Source organism: Chiloscyllium plagiosum, unplaced genomic scaffold (genome assembly GCF_037043375.1).
Source record: "Chiloscyllium plagiosum isolate Xiang-an unplaced genomic scaffold, Cpla_swu_hap1 HiC_scaffold_27, whole genome shotgun sequence".
Classification (NCBI taxonomy): domain Eukaryota; kingdom Metazoa; phylum Chordata; class Chondrichthyes; order Orectolobiformes; family Hemiscylliidae; genus Chiloscyllium; species Chiloscyllium plagiosum.
In genome coordinates this window covers 59,356,776-59,374,158 of record NW_028270165.1, presented here as the reverse complement: position 1 = coordinate 59,374,158, position 17,383 = coordinate 59,356,776, and the positions used below count along the sequence as shown (strand labels likewise).

Genomic DNA, 17,383 nt, shown 5'->3' with positions numbered 1-17,383 from the left:
CCCCCAAAATACCAAAGTCCAATCAAGTTTGAATTAAGTATTTTGATAATATTGATACCAATAAAATGATCCGATGTTTTGGACTATAAAACCAGGCATTTTTGTGAGTTTTAATACTCTGTGTTGGACATAAAGAGTAAAGTTGTTAATTCTTACTTTAAATATTTACCTCTGGGATAGTACTTTGTCTCTCAAACTTTTACATATTACTGCGTGGGGTGAATCATTTCTGTGTTTCAGGTTTAATTTAGCAGAGGGGGTTACTCTGTGTCGTAATAGCGCTGCAACATAACAAAAGTGAATAAATTGACTGCACACATTGAAGAGAATAATTATGATCTGGGACTCCTTACAGAGACATAGCTTCAGGATGATAAGGATTGGATCCTAAATATTGAGGGGAGATGTGGCATTCAAGTCGAATGGGAAGCTAGGTAAAGGTAGCGGGTTGACGCTGCTCATCAAAGCACTGATCACAGGGTAGTCTGGTGTCAGCTCGGATTTCAGGTCCTGGTTTCTTTGTCCTCTATTGATCTCCCTGTTCCCACACAGTTGTTGTCCGCTCTCAGCTCTGCTTCATTTCTGCTGAAGCTTTAACCTCCTTTGACACCTTCCGGAACAATCAAAGTCCAACCCACAATCTCCCAGCCTGTCAACCATCCAGACACAGAGTATCATACCAGAAAATATAACAAAAAAGGCGAAAAGTTAGAATTAAATAGGTGCTTGTGTCTGTTCATTGGCAAGTAACCTAGAAATAGGGGTCTGCCAGGATTCTTATAGTGCCCTAATTGAAAAATTGTCTCTCCTTTACATCTAAGTATTAGTACCCAGCTACGATTTATAACAATATTTACATCAACAGAAATAAAGCATCTGTTATGCAATAGACATAGAGATATACAGTATGGAACTAGACTTTTACTCTCTCTCGTGTGTGTGCACGCGTGCACACACACACCGATGTCTATGGGGTGAATTTGTATTTGCAGATACCATCTATTTTGCTCAAAAAATGCACAATCTGCAGGCAGATAATACATAGAATATTTTATAAATTCCACTTTGGAAATAGAACCAGTCTGACTCAAAAACTGGGATACAGACAGACTCTGGCCTCACACCTTTAATGCATTGTCTAAGCTGAGTTGTCATCTTTTCTTATAAAACCTTAAGTTATCTCGAGTAGGTGTCTTATAAGAAGTTCTGGGGTTTACATATTAATGACACCAGCAACTCATTCTAAAGATGAAAGACTTTACAATCCAGGTTTCTTCAATGTATCATTTCAGTGGCATGACTCTGTAATGTTTTGCTGTAAACTCAGTGTCTTATGATCTTAGACTCCACAACCACCTGATGAAGGAGCAGTGCTCCGAAAGCTAGTGCTTCCAAATAAACCTGTTGGACTGGCGTCATGTGATTTTTAGCTTTGCCCAGGTTAGGGTGGATTGGCCCTGCTAAATTACCCATGGTGCTCAGGGTTTTGCAGGTGTGGGAGAATATTTAGAAGCGATTTGATTCCACCTTCTCGTGACTGTCTGTGTAAACTTTGGTATGTTCTCCCCCTTCTGTCTGCGCAGGTTACCTATGGGTGCTCCGGTTTTGGATGGATCGGCTGTGCTCAAGTGTCCAGGGATGTGCAGATTAGAGTGGATTAGCCATGGGGAACTGCAGGGCTGTAGAGTAAGTTGATGAGTCTGGGTGGGATGCTGTGTGGAAGGTCGGTGTGAATTTGATAGGTGAAATGGCCTGCAGGGATTATATAATTCTTCTCCTTTAGCCATATGTGGATTGAGAAATGACCTGCTGTGGGAGGAGTAGGCTCCAGTTCATGGGACACTGCCCCAGTCCTGGGGAAGGTGGGAATTGTGCTGTCTCTCTCCCCAACCACCGCCCCCATCCATTCTCTCTCACCCCGCAACTCTCTGCCCCCCATTTTCTCTCTCTCCCCCTCATTCTCTTCCTCCACCCTTTGACCCCCGAGTCTTTCCTTTCTGCCTCCACCACCCTCTGTTCCCCCCATTCTCTCAATGGCCCCCACACTCTGTCACCCTGTCCATTCTGTATCTCTTCCAACTCCCACTGAACTTTCTCATGCCTCGAGCTCTCTTTGATCGCTGTATCAAGCTCTTAGAAGAGAGAGAGAGAGAGAATGGTTGGTGATGAAACTGCCTGGGAGATGGGGGTGCACGAGAAATGGCTGATCTTTCAAATTGAGAATAGCTAAAATAATATATTCAGAAATAGCATTAAAGTTTGAACGCACGTTCAATTTTATATTAAGACAAAGCTGCAGCCATCTTTCTCAAACTTGCTTTGAACTATGTGCAGTTGAGGACAGGCTGTTCGGGGTGAATGAGGCTTTTGCTCGAAATGTCAATTTTCCCGAAATGTCAATTTTCCTGCTCCTCGGATGTTGCCTGACCTGCTGTGCTTTTCCAGCACCACACTCTTGACTCTAATATCCAGCATCTGCAGTACTCACTTTCTCCTGTTAGGGGTGAATGGCCGATTCCAAGTCTTGAAAAATTGGTTCTGTTAGAAGGTGTAGAGGTGTATTCTACCTTCAAGAGAGTTGAAAAGCGAGCAGAACCACCTGACATAGCACCGGCGGCACAGTGGTGAGTACTGCTGCCTCACAGCGCCAGAGATCCGGGTTCAATTCCCACCTCAGGTGACTGTGTGGAGTTTGCACTTTCTCCCCGTGTCTGCGTGGGTTTCCTCCGGGTGCTCCGGTTTCCTCCCACAGTCACAAAGATGTGCAGGTTAGGTGAATTGGCCATGCTAAATTGCCTGTAGTGTTAGGTTAGGGGTATGAGTGGGTTGCGCTTCAGTGGGGCGGTGTGGACTTGTTGGGCCAACGGGCCTGTTTCCACGCTGTAAGTAATCTAATCTAATCAAACGTTCTGAACAAGGTAACAATTTAACATTTGGTCGAACAGCTCAGTACCTGGGTTGCCTGGAGACAAAAACATACTCAATTTTGGCCAATCGATTTAAATCTTGCCCCAAAATACTGAATTCCAATCAAGTTTGAATTTAGTATTTTGAGAGTATTGGTTAGCACTGCTGCCTCACACCACCAGGGTCGATTCCAGCCTTAGGTGACTGGAGTTTGCACATTCTCCCCGTGTCTGCTTGGGTTTGCTCTGGGTGCTCCAGTTTCCTCCCACAGTCCAAAGATGTGCAGGTCAGGTGAAGTGGCTATGCTATATTGCCCGTAGTGTTAGGTGCATTCGTCAGAGGGAAATGGGTCTGGGTGGGTTACTCTTTGGAGTGTCAGTGTGGACTGGTTGGGCCGAAGGGCCTGGTTCCGCACTGTAGGGAATTTAATCTAATCTAACATTAACACCAATGAAATGATTTGATGCATTGGAGTACAAAATCAAAAAAAAATTTGAACAGTTACAGGAGAACTGTCAAAAGACCAACAAATGTAGGCTGCTAGTGAGAACTCCTGAGAGGTACCTGTCCAGAGAAGGAGTCTGCACAGAGAAAAAACATCGACACCGACCTGGAGAGCAAATCTACAGAGGAAGATACAAAGAGAACATTTAACAGCTGGCTGGTTTGAAGTTTGAATCTTTCGGTAAATCTTAATCAGGGTTTTTTTTATTGGACTGGTATCGTACAGGGGAAGGTAGAAGATAGGTTAGAGACAGGAGTTGTAAATAGTTGTTAATTAATTATTCTCCGTTAGACTTTAATAAATAAAGTTGTTAATTTTAACTTTAAACACTGACCTTTGGGAATAGTTTCTTGGTTCTTGAATTTTCACAGAGTACTGCATGGGTTAAACCTTCTCTATGTTGCTTGTTTAAATTAGGTGGGGGAGGTTGCACCCAATGTTTTAAAATTTGAGGGCTTTTGTCCGAGATTTGAAGTGGTTCAGACAGATTTGAATAGATTTGGCGGTACAAACAATCCCAGCAGATTTAAACACTTGCAAGTTAGTGTCCTAGATCATTAAATAAAACTTTAAATAGTGACTTTCAGAAACAGTTCCTTACCTCTTGAATTTTCACATTACCACATTGGGTAAATCTTTTTTGGGTTTAAATTAGTGGGGGGGTTGGGGGAGTGGGTGCAGTCCGTGTCATAACAGTTCTGACTATGTAGAAATAGAGTAGTGGAGCGTGGAAACAAACTGTTTGTTCCGTGCCAATCATATATCCTAAATTAATCTAGGCCCATTTGCCAGCTCTTGGCCCATATCCCTCCAAACCTTCCTGTTCATAAACCCATCCAGATGCCTTTTGAATATTGTAATTGTACCAGCCTCCACCACTTCCTCTGGGAGCTCATTCAATCCACGCACCACCTGCTGCGTAAAATAGTTGCCCTTTAGGTCCCTTTTAGTCCTTTCCCCTCTCACCCTAATATAAATCAATTGCTGCTTTTTCTGAACAGGCTCAGTGGTTAGCACTGCTGCCTTATAGTGATAGGCACCCGGGTTTGCTCCCAGTCTCGGGCAACTGTCTGAGCGGAGCTTGCACATTCTACCTGTGTCTGCGTGGGATTCCTTTGGTGCTCCACAATCCAAAGATGTGCAGGTTTGGAGAGGGCACTTGAGGGGAATTAACTTTCACACTTTTTTTCTACTCCTTAGGTCCCTTTTAAATCTTTCCCCTCTCACCTTCAACCTATGCCCTCCAGTTTGGGAGTCCCCTACCCTGAGGATAAGATGGGTAGTCAAATAAAATGCAAAAGGAATAAAATGTCGAGCCGCAAGATAAATATAAAATGTCGCTCCAGCCTTTCTTGTCTCCGAGTGTCATTGGGCACAAAATCTGTCAGTTACACCAGCAACTTCACAGAGCATCTTGCGCATGCTCCTCGGTGACAACACACACTGCGCATGTTCGCCAGTATCAGCAAAACCTGCGCGTGCTCCAAGGTGACAACACACACTGCGCATGTTCGTCGGTGTCAGCAAAACCTGCGCGTGCTCCTAGGTGACAAAACACTGCGCATGTTCGCCAGTGTCAGCGAAACTTGCGCGTGCTCCTGGTTGTCCGCGGAAACTGTGCGTGATCTTCTTTTGTTTGGCCAATAGGAAGCCCTGGAGGACCGGAAGGAGCGTAGTCCTCCTGCTATTCAGAGATACCCATATTGTGTGTGTCACTCTCTCTCAATCACAATTAATGGAGGGGAGAGATTCTGGAAAAGTTGGGCCAGGTCTGTGTTTCAGTTGGCAAACTCATGGAAAATGCAGTACCACGATGTGAAGTGATAGCATTCCCAGTGGGGGGTGGGGAGGGAAAGCAGAAAGGAGATGCATTGTTTAAATGGTGATATATTGGGATATGGAGAAAGTGAGGACTGCAAATGTTGGAGATCAGAGTCAAAAAGTGTGGTGATCGAAAAGCACAGCAGGTGAGGCAGCATCCGAGGAGCAGGAGAGTCAGCGTTACAGGCATGAGCCCTTCATCAGGAATGTGTATAAAGAGGCTTCAGCGTCCTTCCATACCAGTCAATGCCAGTTGTCAGATAGGTGCAGCAAGCAATGAGCAAGGCAGGTGTTATCTTAGCAAGAGGAATTGAGTTCAGAAGTGGGGATGTCTTCCTGCAGTTATGGGATCATTGAATATATTCAAGGCTGAGTTCATCTGATTTTGGAACAATAAAGAAGTGAAATGTTTATGGGGGAAGGCAAGGAAATGGTTTTCAGACCATTGCAGAACAGTTACCGAGTCAAACAGCACAGAAACAGTACCTTCAGTCCAACTACTCCATGCTATGTTCTCAAACTAATCTAATCCCATCTGCCAGTGTTTGGCCTATATCCCTCAGTCACAAAGCTGGTCCTTTTTACTAAAAGCTGGTCCTTTTACTAAAAGCTGGTCCTTCTTCTCAAGGATGCTGTGTCCTTGTTCTTTTTTCAGATGGGTGGTAAAAAAAACCTGGGCTCCAAAGTGACTGGTTTAGTACAGAGATGAAAAACAGTATTGGGAGGCATTTTTGGTTATATGAGAACAGATGAGACTTGAGGCCAAAGCTTTTGTTTTAGAAGTGACCTGTACAATGAAAGGGGAGTGGTCAGTCCTGAAAGCTGAAGTCTCGTTTGGGTGAGTTAAGCAGTGGACTATGTGGAGAAAGGCTGCTAACACTGTCTCCTTCTGCCCTTCTAACTTCAACTGTAAGCCTCTCTTTCAGTTTTACTTTATTTAAGGGATTTGTTTTTTTTGGTACTGTTGTGTACTAGCATTGCGAAGAGTGTTAAGAGTTTCTCCACAGCTTGTACTGTACTTAATAAAGTTTGGTTGTTCACAGAAGTTGGCGTATTGTATTGTAAGAAGCTCAAGCAAAAGAACTTAACAAAGGAACCTAAGGGATAAGTCTTTCATGCAGAAAGTGGCATGTTTAAGGAAAGAGCTGTCAGAGGAAGTGGTGGGTGCTGGTACAATTATGACATTAAAAGGCATCTGGATGGGTATACGATTAGGAAGGGTTTAGATGATATGGGCCAAATGCTGGCAAATTGGCCGAGATTAGGTTAGGTTATCTCGTTGGCATGCATGAATTAGACCGAAGGGTCTGTTTCTGTCCTACAAATGTCTATCACTCTGGCTTGCCACTAACATTTGTCACATCTATATGTACAGTTTCTCTCTGGTGTCAGTGTCAATGCCTTGATATCTCATTCTTAACTGGACTGGCAGTGCTTGGAATATAATGCGGCAAAATGAGGGCAATTCACATAAAACATTCCCCTATGCACCGACAGTGGGAGCATGGGGATTCCAACCGGGGTTTACAGATACCACTTTTAAACTCTGGAGATCCAGGGGTATCTCATGTTTAGGGGATCTATTTAAAGATGGGGTCCTGATGTCTTTTGAACAGCTGCGTCAGAAATTCGGATTACCTAATGGAGACCTCTTTCGATACTTCCAAATTCGAGATTATATACAGAAGAAGACCACGTTATTAGATAGTCTTTATAAATCAGATAGAGAATGTAGTGTCCTACGACCAGTGGGGGTATCTTCCGTCAGTACTATTTATCATTTACTACATGATGAAGTATCGGGAGATATGGATAATCTGCTTAAAACATGGGATCAGGATTTGGGACTAGAAATCTCTATAGAAACGTGGAATGATATTTGGGAAAATGCTAGAAGAATTACTATCTGTAACAGAACCCAGGCTATCCAGCTGAAGATACTTCATAGGGCCCATATAGCACCGGTTCGATTGGAGATGCTCCTGTCTTAAATTTTGCCAATGTGTCCTATATGCAAAATAGAAGTGGGCACTCTTGTACATTGCCTATGGACATGTCATAAGATCCGGAGATATTGGACTAAAGTAGCAAGTACCCTGACAGACATTTTAGGAACGGAAATTAAAATGGACCTTGTATCTCTCCTCCTGGGCTTTTCGAACCTTCCCTCCCTGAACACGTACGGGAAGAGACTATTTTCTATTCTTTCTTTCGTGCAAGGAGAAATGTTTTGGTGAACTGGGCGGCTGAGGGCCACCCTGGACTTTCAAATTGGCACAGATTAATTATGGAATGTATTCCCCTTGAATTCCTTACAAATATGGTGCACCGAAAGACCGAATTATTTTATAAAATATGGCAGCCATTCTTGAATTACATAAATACAGATATTTTGGCTATCCTAACAAGGGCTTTTATTTAATTGAGATTACAAACCTGGCTGGTCCAGGGCCCCTCGGGGGAGGAATCCCGCACGAATACGGGTTTTATTACATCTGATGTTAACACATTCCGAGCGTGTAAGAGACTTAAATATACACTCTGGTTAGTTGTAGGTTAGATTAGTAGATATAAACATTGTTTGTTTTTTTTTCTTTTTCGTTTTTTTTTCTGTTTTTTTGTTAAATTTTGACTATTGTATATTTGAGTTAATTTTATATCAATGTTTATATCTGAGAGTTTTGTTTATTTTTGTAAACTTGTTAAAATGTTAAATTTCTAATAAAAATATCTATAAAAAAAAACTGGACTGGCAGTGATGACTTTTGTAATCTTTTCTTACAGACTATCTGAAGACAGAAGTTTCAAGTTAACAGATAAAGGGCTTATGTCCAAAATGTTGATTCTCCTGCTTCTCTGATGCTGCTTGCTGTGCTGCGCTTTTCCAGCGATGCAGTTTTTGACTCTGACTCTCTGGCGTCTCCAGTCCTCACTTTCACATCAATGTCTGACAGTTACTCAATCCATCAGGACTGCAACAATTTTCAACTATGATTCTGTGAGAAGGAGCAAAGCTTTCTTTTTGGTCCCTGTTGGAGTACGGGGGCACTGGTTGACAGGCGCACTGAGTGTGGAGCCTGAAACAACTCTACTGCCTGGAAAGAAGAATTCATGGCAGGGTTGTACACGTGTGTGTGCAGCTGAATCTTCGGCCATGGAGAAACCTGAGGAAACAAGCCCTGTTGAGAAACCATGGAATTGTGGCGACTGCGGGAAGGGCTTCCATGTCCCACCTGTCCTGGCAGCTCATCAGTGCAATCACACTGGGAAGAGGCCGTTCTCCTGCCCCGAACGGGCAAAGGGCTTTACTTGCTCCTGTGTCCTGCTGGCCCACCAGCATATAAACACTAGTGAGAGGAAGTTTTACTGCTCCATGTGCGGGAAAGGATTCACTTGGGTGGACAACCTCCAGACCCACCAGCGATTCCATGCAGGGGAGAGGCTCTTTAGTTGCCATGAGTGCGGGAAAGCCTTCAGCAATTCCTCCAACCTGCTGACGCACCGGCGAGTCCACACGGGGGAGAGGCCATTCAGCTGACCCAAATGCGGGAAGGCCTTCAACGATTCCTCCAACCTGCTGAGGCACCGGCGGGTCCACACGGGGGTGAGGCCCTTCAGCTGCACAGAGTGTGGAAAGGCCTTCAGCAATTCCTCCTCCCTGCTGGCCCATCAGTGGGTCCACACGGGGGAGCGGCCCTTTAGCTGCCCAGAGTGCGGGAAGGCCTTCAGAAATTCCTCCTCTCTGCTGACCCACCGGCGAATCCACACGGGGGAGAGGCCCTTCAGCTGCCCAGAGTGTGGGAAGACCTTCAGCAAAACCTCCCACCTGCGGAGCCACCAGCGGGTCCACACGGGGGAGAGGCCCTTCAGCTGCCTAGAGTGTGGGAAGGCCTTCAGCAATTCCTCCAACCTGCTGGCCCATCAGCGGGTCCACACGGGGGAGAGAGAAGGCCTTCAGCAATTCCTCGGACCTGCTGAGACACCGGCGAATCCACATGAGGGAGAGGCCTTTCGCTTGCTCTGAGTGTGGTAAGGCCTTCAGCAATTCCTCTGACCTGTTGTCCCACCAGCGGGTCCACACTAGGGAAAAGCCATTCAGCTGCCCCGAGTGCGGGAAGGGGTTCACCCACTCCTCCAACCTGCTGGCCCATCAATGGGTCCACACCGGGGAGAGGCCGTTTGCCTGCCCTGACTGCGGGCGGAGGTTCTCATTGTCCTGCAACTTGCGGAGGCACCAGTCCATCCAACAATCAGATTCCACCAGTGACACTGCAGTGGGTCACCCCCAGGGCTGAACCTCCTGCACATTCTGACAGTGGGTGCAGTGAGCTTTTGTGTTTTGTGCTGGACTCACCCCCACCAAGCCCACCTACGTGGCTCAGGGGTGGTATGGTGACTCAGTGGTTAGTACCACTGCCTCACGATGCTGACCTGGGTTCAATTCCACCCTCGGAGTGACAGTCTGTGTGTAGCTTTCACGTTGCACCCCCCCACGTCTGTATGGGTTACCTCTGAGTGCTCTGGTTTCCTTCCCCTGGTCTAAAGGTGTGCAGGTTAGGATGAATTGGCCCATCTAAATTGTCCCATAGTGTTCAAGGATGTGTCGGTGTGGTGCATTAGTTGGGGTAAATGTAGAGGAATAGGGATAGGGGAGTGGCTGGGTTACTCTGCGGAGGGCCAGTGTGGACTTGTTGGGCCAAAGGACCTGTTTCCATACTGTAGGGAATCTAATCTTTTAAAAAAAAGAATTCCTCCAAGCAATCTTGATAAAATATGCCGAGTTGGACAAAGTATCCCATCAAGTTTGAGACAAACCCAGAGTTGAAGAAGTCAGAAGTCACCCGACACCATGTTACAGTGCAACAAGTTTATTTGAAATCACAAGCTTTAGGAGCATTGCTCTTTCATGAGTGCTGCTCCTTCATCACTTCATCTGGTGCCGTGTGACTTCTGACCTTGTCCACCCCAATTCAACACCAGCACCTCCGCATCAGAGTTGACGAATGAGATTGGATTTTATTCGGCCTGATTGTGAGATGTTCCATTTGGAAACTCAAAACTGTCTGACCAACAAAGAGATGCAAATCATAGAGTCCTACAGCAGGAGACAGGCCCTTCGGCCCAACATGGTCCACACCGACCAAACTGTCCATCAACACTAAGCCCATTTCCCTGCACTTGGCCCATTTCCTTCCATATCTTTCCTATCCACGTATTTGCCCCAATGCCTTTTAAATGTTGTTAATGTACCCACCTCAACCACTTCCGCTGGCATCTCATTCTATATGTGTACCACCGTCTGCGTGAAAAGAAACGTTGCCCCTCACATTCCCTTTAATTCTTTTTCCTCTAACCTTAAACTGATGCCCTCTAGCCCTCACTTCCCCAACCCCGGGGTAAAAGTCTGAGTGCATTCACCCTCTCACGATCTCTTCACTTCTCGAAGGGCCTCTCTCAGACTCTTAATGCTCTAAATAAAAATATCTTAGCTTGTCCAACCTCTCCCTTTTACACAGACCCTTGAATCCTGGTAACATCCTTGTATATGTCTTCAGCACGCTTCCAAGTTGAATAACATATTTGTTATAGACACTGCCCTGTCAACCTATTTTGTTGGAAATATAGGACCTAATCCAAACTGGATAATCTGGCTGATGGGGCAGGAAACCACTTCCTTTCTTGAGAGACAAGTCTCCTGGAGAGAACTGGCTGGCTGACTGATCTACTGACCCTCACAGTGTCCCACTGCCCTCAGTTATCTGGAGGGGTGTGCACACATTTGCCTAAGGTGGTGCTTGAAACCTTTATCATCTTTGGGATGGATCCTCATTCATTCCGTGCTATGGAGTCATGCAGCCTGGAAACAGACCCTTCAGACCAACCAGTCCATGATCCCCAACTAAACTAGTGCCACCCATCTGCTCCTGGCCTGTATCCAGTATGTTAATACTTTTGTTCATTTGTTCACTGTGAGAGTTGGATAAATAAATTGCTGATTGTTGATTTTAAAGTGTTGGGGATTTATTCTTATCACTAGAGCAGGTTACACCACTTTTCATGCTAATTTTACAGATTATCGGGCGACACGCTCCTCTGGGTCTTTCTGTTTGAGATAGGTGTGGCTGTCAGCCTTTGCTTTATAAAAGTATTGACGTAATGTACTGCTGAATGCAATGGAGTCAACATGAATCCCAGCCTCTCACTGTGGTTGTGGGTGAATCGTCTTAATTTGGCTCTTAACTCAGAAACTGCACACAATTAACTGCTGAAACAATGATTAACACTTTATTGTATGGAGCAACCAAAAATAAAACTCCTCAAGTTTTCATTGGAGAAAAGAAGGTTTAGGGGTGACTTGATAGAGGTGTACAAGATGATTAGAGGTTTAGATAGGGTTGACCATGAGAACCTTTTTCCACGTATGGAGTCAGCTATTACAAGGGGGCATAGCTTTAAATTAAGGGGTGGTCGGTGTAGGACAGATGTTAGGGGTAGATTCTTTACTCAGCGAGTAGTGAGTTCATGGAATGCCCTGCCAGTAGCAGTGGTGGACGCTCCCTCTTTGTGGGCATTTAAGCGGGCATTGGATAGGCATATGGAGGATAATGGGCGAGTGTAGGTTAGGTGGGCTTGGATCGGCACAACATCGAGGGCCAAAGGGCCTGTACTGCGCTGTATTCTTCTATGTAACCAAGTTCAACCTCACTCACAACTTGGCTATCACCCAATTGATGGCAGAATTTAACTGAGTTTCCCCCAACAGTATCTGTCTCTGGAAGTGTCCAGGGATTCAGTGCAACATTCTTCTTCCAAGTACTGCTGCTACATCATTCTGAGGTTGAATTCTGGTGGAGATTCCTCGCTTTGAAATCTGTGATGTGATGTTTCTTTAGATTCTAACACCACCTCCCCACACTTCTGGAGATCTCCGGTCTGTAGCTTACCTTCTTATCCTCGAGGTTTTGTGGTTTGTTTGATACAGCCTTTCCTGCAAAAAACCCCTTTACGTCAGGGCCTTCCTTCCACAGACAAACTTAATTGTCCTTTTATCATGAGCTTATTAAACACTTCGCTCATCTGTCCCAGGAAACATCTTGTTGTTTTGCGTCCTTCTTCCCAGGGATGGTTAACTACCAGAAATTAGGCCATTCAGCCTATTGAGTCTGCTCCACTATTCAATCGTGGCTGATACGTTTCTCAACCCAATTCTCCCTGTAACCCTTGAAATTTAAGAATGATTGAGTCTGCTCCACCATTCAATGGGCTGAATGGCCTAATTTCTGCCTTCTGATGTAGCAGTTTCTCAGTGGCCCTTTTGTTTCTTGGTCCAGAAAGAGTTCCTGCTGATTCAGGGAGTTGGTAAGTTCTGCAGTTTACAGGACCACACCACATTCCCCTCTGCCTCCTCCTGAGATACTGGCAATTCCCAAGATCCCTTGGTATCCCTGAAAACAATCGAGGTGTCTGGAAATCTCTGCTGCTACTCTGGAACAGAAGGATTATGGGGAGAAAATTCAGAAATCTGATGTGCAAAGGGACTATGGAGTTCTACTCCAGGATTCTCTCAAGGTAAACTGACAGGTTGAGTCAGTAGTTGGGGAGGCAAATGCAATGATGGCATTTATTTTGGTCAGACTTGAATATAAATGTAGGGATGTACTTCTGAGGCTCTGTAAGGCTCCGGTCAGCCCACAATTAGAGTACTGTATGTAGATTTGGGCCCCATATCTCAGGAAGGATGTACTGGCCCTAGAACATGTTCAGAGGAGGTTCTCAAGAATGGTCCAGGAAGGAAAAATTTAACATATGAAGAACGTTAGAGGACTCTAGGTTTATACTTCATGGAGTTCAGAAGGATGAGAGGGGATCTAATTGAAACCTACAAAATAATGAATGGTGTGGATGTTGGGAAGGTGTTTCCATTGGTAGGTGAGACTAGAACCTGAGGGCTCAGCCTTCGCGTCAAGGGAAGACCCTTTAGAACAGAGGGAAGAGAGGCTCCTTCAGCCAGAGTGAGGTGAATCTATGGAATTCGCCGCCACAAGGCTGTGGAGGCCAGGTTACTGAATATATTTAAGACGGAGATAGATAGGTTCGTGAGAATCAAGGGGATCAAGGGTTAAGGGAGAGAATGGGGTTGAGAAACTTATCAGCCATAATTGAATGGCGAAGCAGACTCAATGGGCTGAATGGCCTAATTTCTGCTGCTATGGTCTTATGATATGCTGATGTGTGGAGGGATGAGAAGGGGGGTAAACGAGATAAAGAGAGAAAGACAGTTAAGGTGAAGCTCGATAGAGATGAAGGAAATATAAGAATTGTATGATAAATGGCAGAACACAGAGGAGCACTGGCATACAGAGAGATCTGGGCATATAGATCCATGGAAGTGGTAATGCAGGTGGGCACGGTGGTCAAAAAAGCACACAGCACACTTCCTTGAGTGTAAGAGTTACGTTACAGCTGTTTATTATGGCCACATTCAGAATATAGTGTGTAGTTCTGATCACGGTGCTACTGGAAGGATGTGGGTGCTCTGGCAGAGGGTACAGACAAGGTTCACCAGGACATTGCCTAGTCTGGAGGGCTCTCGTTATGAGCAGAGGAGGCATAAACCTAGATTGTTTTCTTTGGAAAAACAGGCTGAGAGGAGACCTCGACAAAATGCTGAAATACACAGATTGGCTGGACAGGGGTGGCAGGGTAGCTCAGTGGTTCGCACTGACGCCTCACAGTGCCAGGGACCTGCGTTCGATTTTAGTCTCAGGCAACTATCTGTGTGGAGTTGGCACATTGTCCCTGCACTCCACCTCCCATATCTGTGTGGGTTTCCTCCAGGTGCTCCGGCTTCCTCCTACAATCCAAACTTGTATAGGTTAGGGTGGATTACTGAAGCTAAATTACCCATAGTGTCCAAGGAGAGGCAGGTTAAGTTGGATTGTCTGTATGTAAATTACCCCAATGTTCAGGGATGTGTAAGTTCGGTGCAGTAGTCAAGAGTAAATGTAGATCACAGAGGTAAGGGAACGGGTCTCTGTGTTAATCTTTAGAGGGCCGGTATTGACTTGTTGGGTTGAATGGTCTGTTTCCACGCTGGAGGGATCCTATGATAGTCAGAGGCGTTTTTTCCCTCCAAAGTGGAAAGGTCAACTAAGAGGGCACAGGTTCAAGGTGAGAGGGGGACTGTTTGGGGGACAAGTGGTGAGGGTGGGGAATTTATTCAGAGGGGTGGTGGGTTTCTGGAACGCACTGCCAGTGGAGGTAGTGGAAGCAGGCACCTTAACAATGTTTAAGATGTATCTTGATAGACGCATGAAGGGGAGGTGAACAGAGGAACAGAAACCAAACATGGACAATAAATTGCACGTCTAAGTAAGGATTAAGAATTAGCACAGGCTTGAGGGGGTGTGTGTGCCGAAACCAAGTGAGAAGGTCCTGTGACTGTGCTGTATTGTATTGATACAGCTTTCCCCCACTATTTGAAAGTAGAGTGTTCCTTTCATAAGCTGAAATGGCCTAAAGCGAAGAAGCAATTACCATGAATTAATTTATATTATGCCTTTCTTTGTAAAAGCGACAATCCTCTTTGGATTTCTTTCGGTTTGTGAGAACAGGTATTAATGTAGGTCTTTTGTAAAAGTGAAGTAGTGTAAAGTGAACTTTCGAAATGTGGGGGATACCTTTATATTGATGGAGGGGGAATGAGGGGTGGATGGAGGCTCAGATGGAGAATAAACACTGAGACACCAATTGAGCAGCCCAGCCTGGCCCTGTGCTGGAGACTCAATGGGACAGAGACATTTGTATCTATTTCAGGTATACCTGCAGTATGCTCCATCCAGGATTAAAAAAAAATGTCCTTCATCTGCTTCAGCACACAGGGCAGATGAGCAGTTTCTCCCCAATGTGGACCAGGAGGTGATGCGACTGAATGAAGCCTTTCCTGTGCTGAATGCAGGTGAATGGCCGCTGCCCTGTGTATAAATGCTGATGAATATCGGGCAGGTGGGGAAAGGAAACCGTTCCTACACTCCCTGCATTTTCATGATTTCTCCATGGTGCAGGTGTCCTCGTATTTCTCCAGGTTCAACAATCAGATGAAACTCGCTCACACTTACAGCATAGGTGTGGTATTACTGATGAATCCTCTGATAATTGGAGGACTCTCATTCAGTCTGTAAAGCATGTTCCAGTCACTACTCTCGTGTGTGGGTATGTCAGACTCTGACTTTCCAGTCACACTGAACTTTAAAACCTAACTAAGGAGACAGACCTTCTCCCCTTTGTTTTCAAGGCCATCAATATCCAAGTCCTGGTGAATCAAGCGACTGTCAGACTTCGATGTGATGTTTGGTCTGAGATTTCTGCGTCCACATTCTTCTCTTGTAATATTCCTGTGGAAAGAGATTGCAAAGGTCAACGCTGTCAGTCCATAATAGAAAATCAAAACACACAATTCTAGTTTCTGTGGAACATTCTTTCCTCTCTTAATACTCAAGATCTTTATGTTGATCTATATGTAAATGTATACAGCAGGGTAATGTGGTGGATTGCATACTCCATGAAGAGTGCACTCAAGTTGCTGAATGGACATCTATCATGCGGTATTGACGTTCTTACTGAAGATATACAATATGCTGCAGTGCAATATTATGAGCCCAGAAACACTGCAAATCAGGCTTTTAGAGCCATAAACATTCCATCAAATATGTACCATATACCCCAGACTTATCTATCTTATATTAACGCACGGTTGTCTTAGATTCCCAGAAGACTCGGATTTCCGTGTGAGTTTCTGTAAAAGAAGCCGTCGTTTTGGACTCCTTCCATGCCATACTGACTATTACTGGAAATACAGCCATACTACACCATGATTCATGGATCAATGACGTGATGCTTATCTTTACCCTCTTATAATTTTCTGTTGCATAAATGTTTCGACGAATGCCAACGCTTTTCACCAGTCATACAGTCAGAGACATAAAGCACAGAAACAGATCCTTCAATCTAACTTGTCCATGCCGACCGGATATCCAAAATTAGTCTAGTTCCATTTGCCATCACTTGGTCCATATCCATCTAAACCCTATCTTTTCATATATCCATCCAGATGCCTCCACCACTTCCTCTGGCACCTCATTCCATACACGCATCAACCTCTGCAAAGAAAGTTGACTGCAAGGTCCTTTCTATTTTTCCCCTCTCGCCCTAAACCTATGCCCTCCAGTTCTGCACTCCCCCTATCCCAGGGAAAAGACCTTGTCTATTCACCCCATCCAAACTCAAGTTTTCATAAGCCTCTTTCAAAAACACACACTCAGCCTGTGATGCTCTAGGGAAAACAGCCCCAGCCTATTCAGCCTCTCCTTGTGGTTCAAACCCTCCGACCCTGGCAACAGCCTTGTGACTCTTCCCTGAATCCTTTCAAGTTTCACAACATCCTGCCTATAGGAGGGAGACCAGAATTGCACACGATATTCCAGAAGAAGCCGACTGAAACTGACTTTTGCAGAGTCTGATCCCTGCTTGGATTCATACTCTCTGCCTCCCGTTGCTGCAAGTGAACAGTGCTTTCCCCCTTCTCTTTCCCTCCCAGGATAAGGAATGGAAAGGGGGAGACATTGCTTCATTCCCAGAAGAGCCCCCCTATTGTCTGAATGCGCAAGTTGGACCATGAGCTTCTGAAGCTACTGCTGCTCCTCTCTTTCTCTGAATGAAGATTGAGCTTCACCCCAGACTGCAACTCTCTTTCTCTGTCCAAACATCTGTGAGCACAGCACATTTTTGTTGAAATAAGGCATCTTTCCTGAATGTTACAATTGAAGGGGTGTCTTCCCCCTGATATTCAAAGGGATGGTAAGTCAGAGAAGGACCACGCCTTGTGTTGTGTGGCATGTGTGACAGTTGCAACAGGATGTCCCAACTTCAATGCTCAATTCAAAGTTTGAGAGAAGATTTGTAGCTCGAGTGCTCGTTGTTGTGGTTCTGTTCGCCAAGCTGGGAATTTTTGTTGCAGACGTTTCATTCCCTGTCTAGGTGACATCCTCAGTGCTGGGGATCCTCTTGTGAAGCGCTTCTGTGATGTTTCTTCCAGCATTTATAGTGGTTTGTCTCTGCCACTTCTGGTTGTCAGTTCCAACTGTCTGCTGC

The 17,383-nt window shown here is 45.2% G+C and overlaps 1 pseudogene; it reads left to right on the top strand.

The window, feature by feature from the left end:
* The first annotated feature begins 8,606 nt into the window (after window positions 1-8,606).
* Window positions 8,607-17,383, top strand: part of LOC148144289 (uncharacterized) — a 45,706-nt pseudogene continuing 36,929 nt past the window's right edge.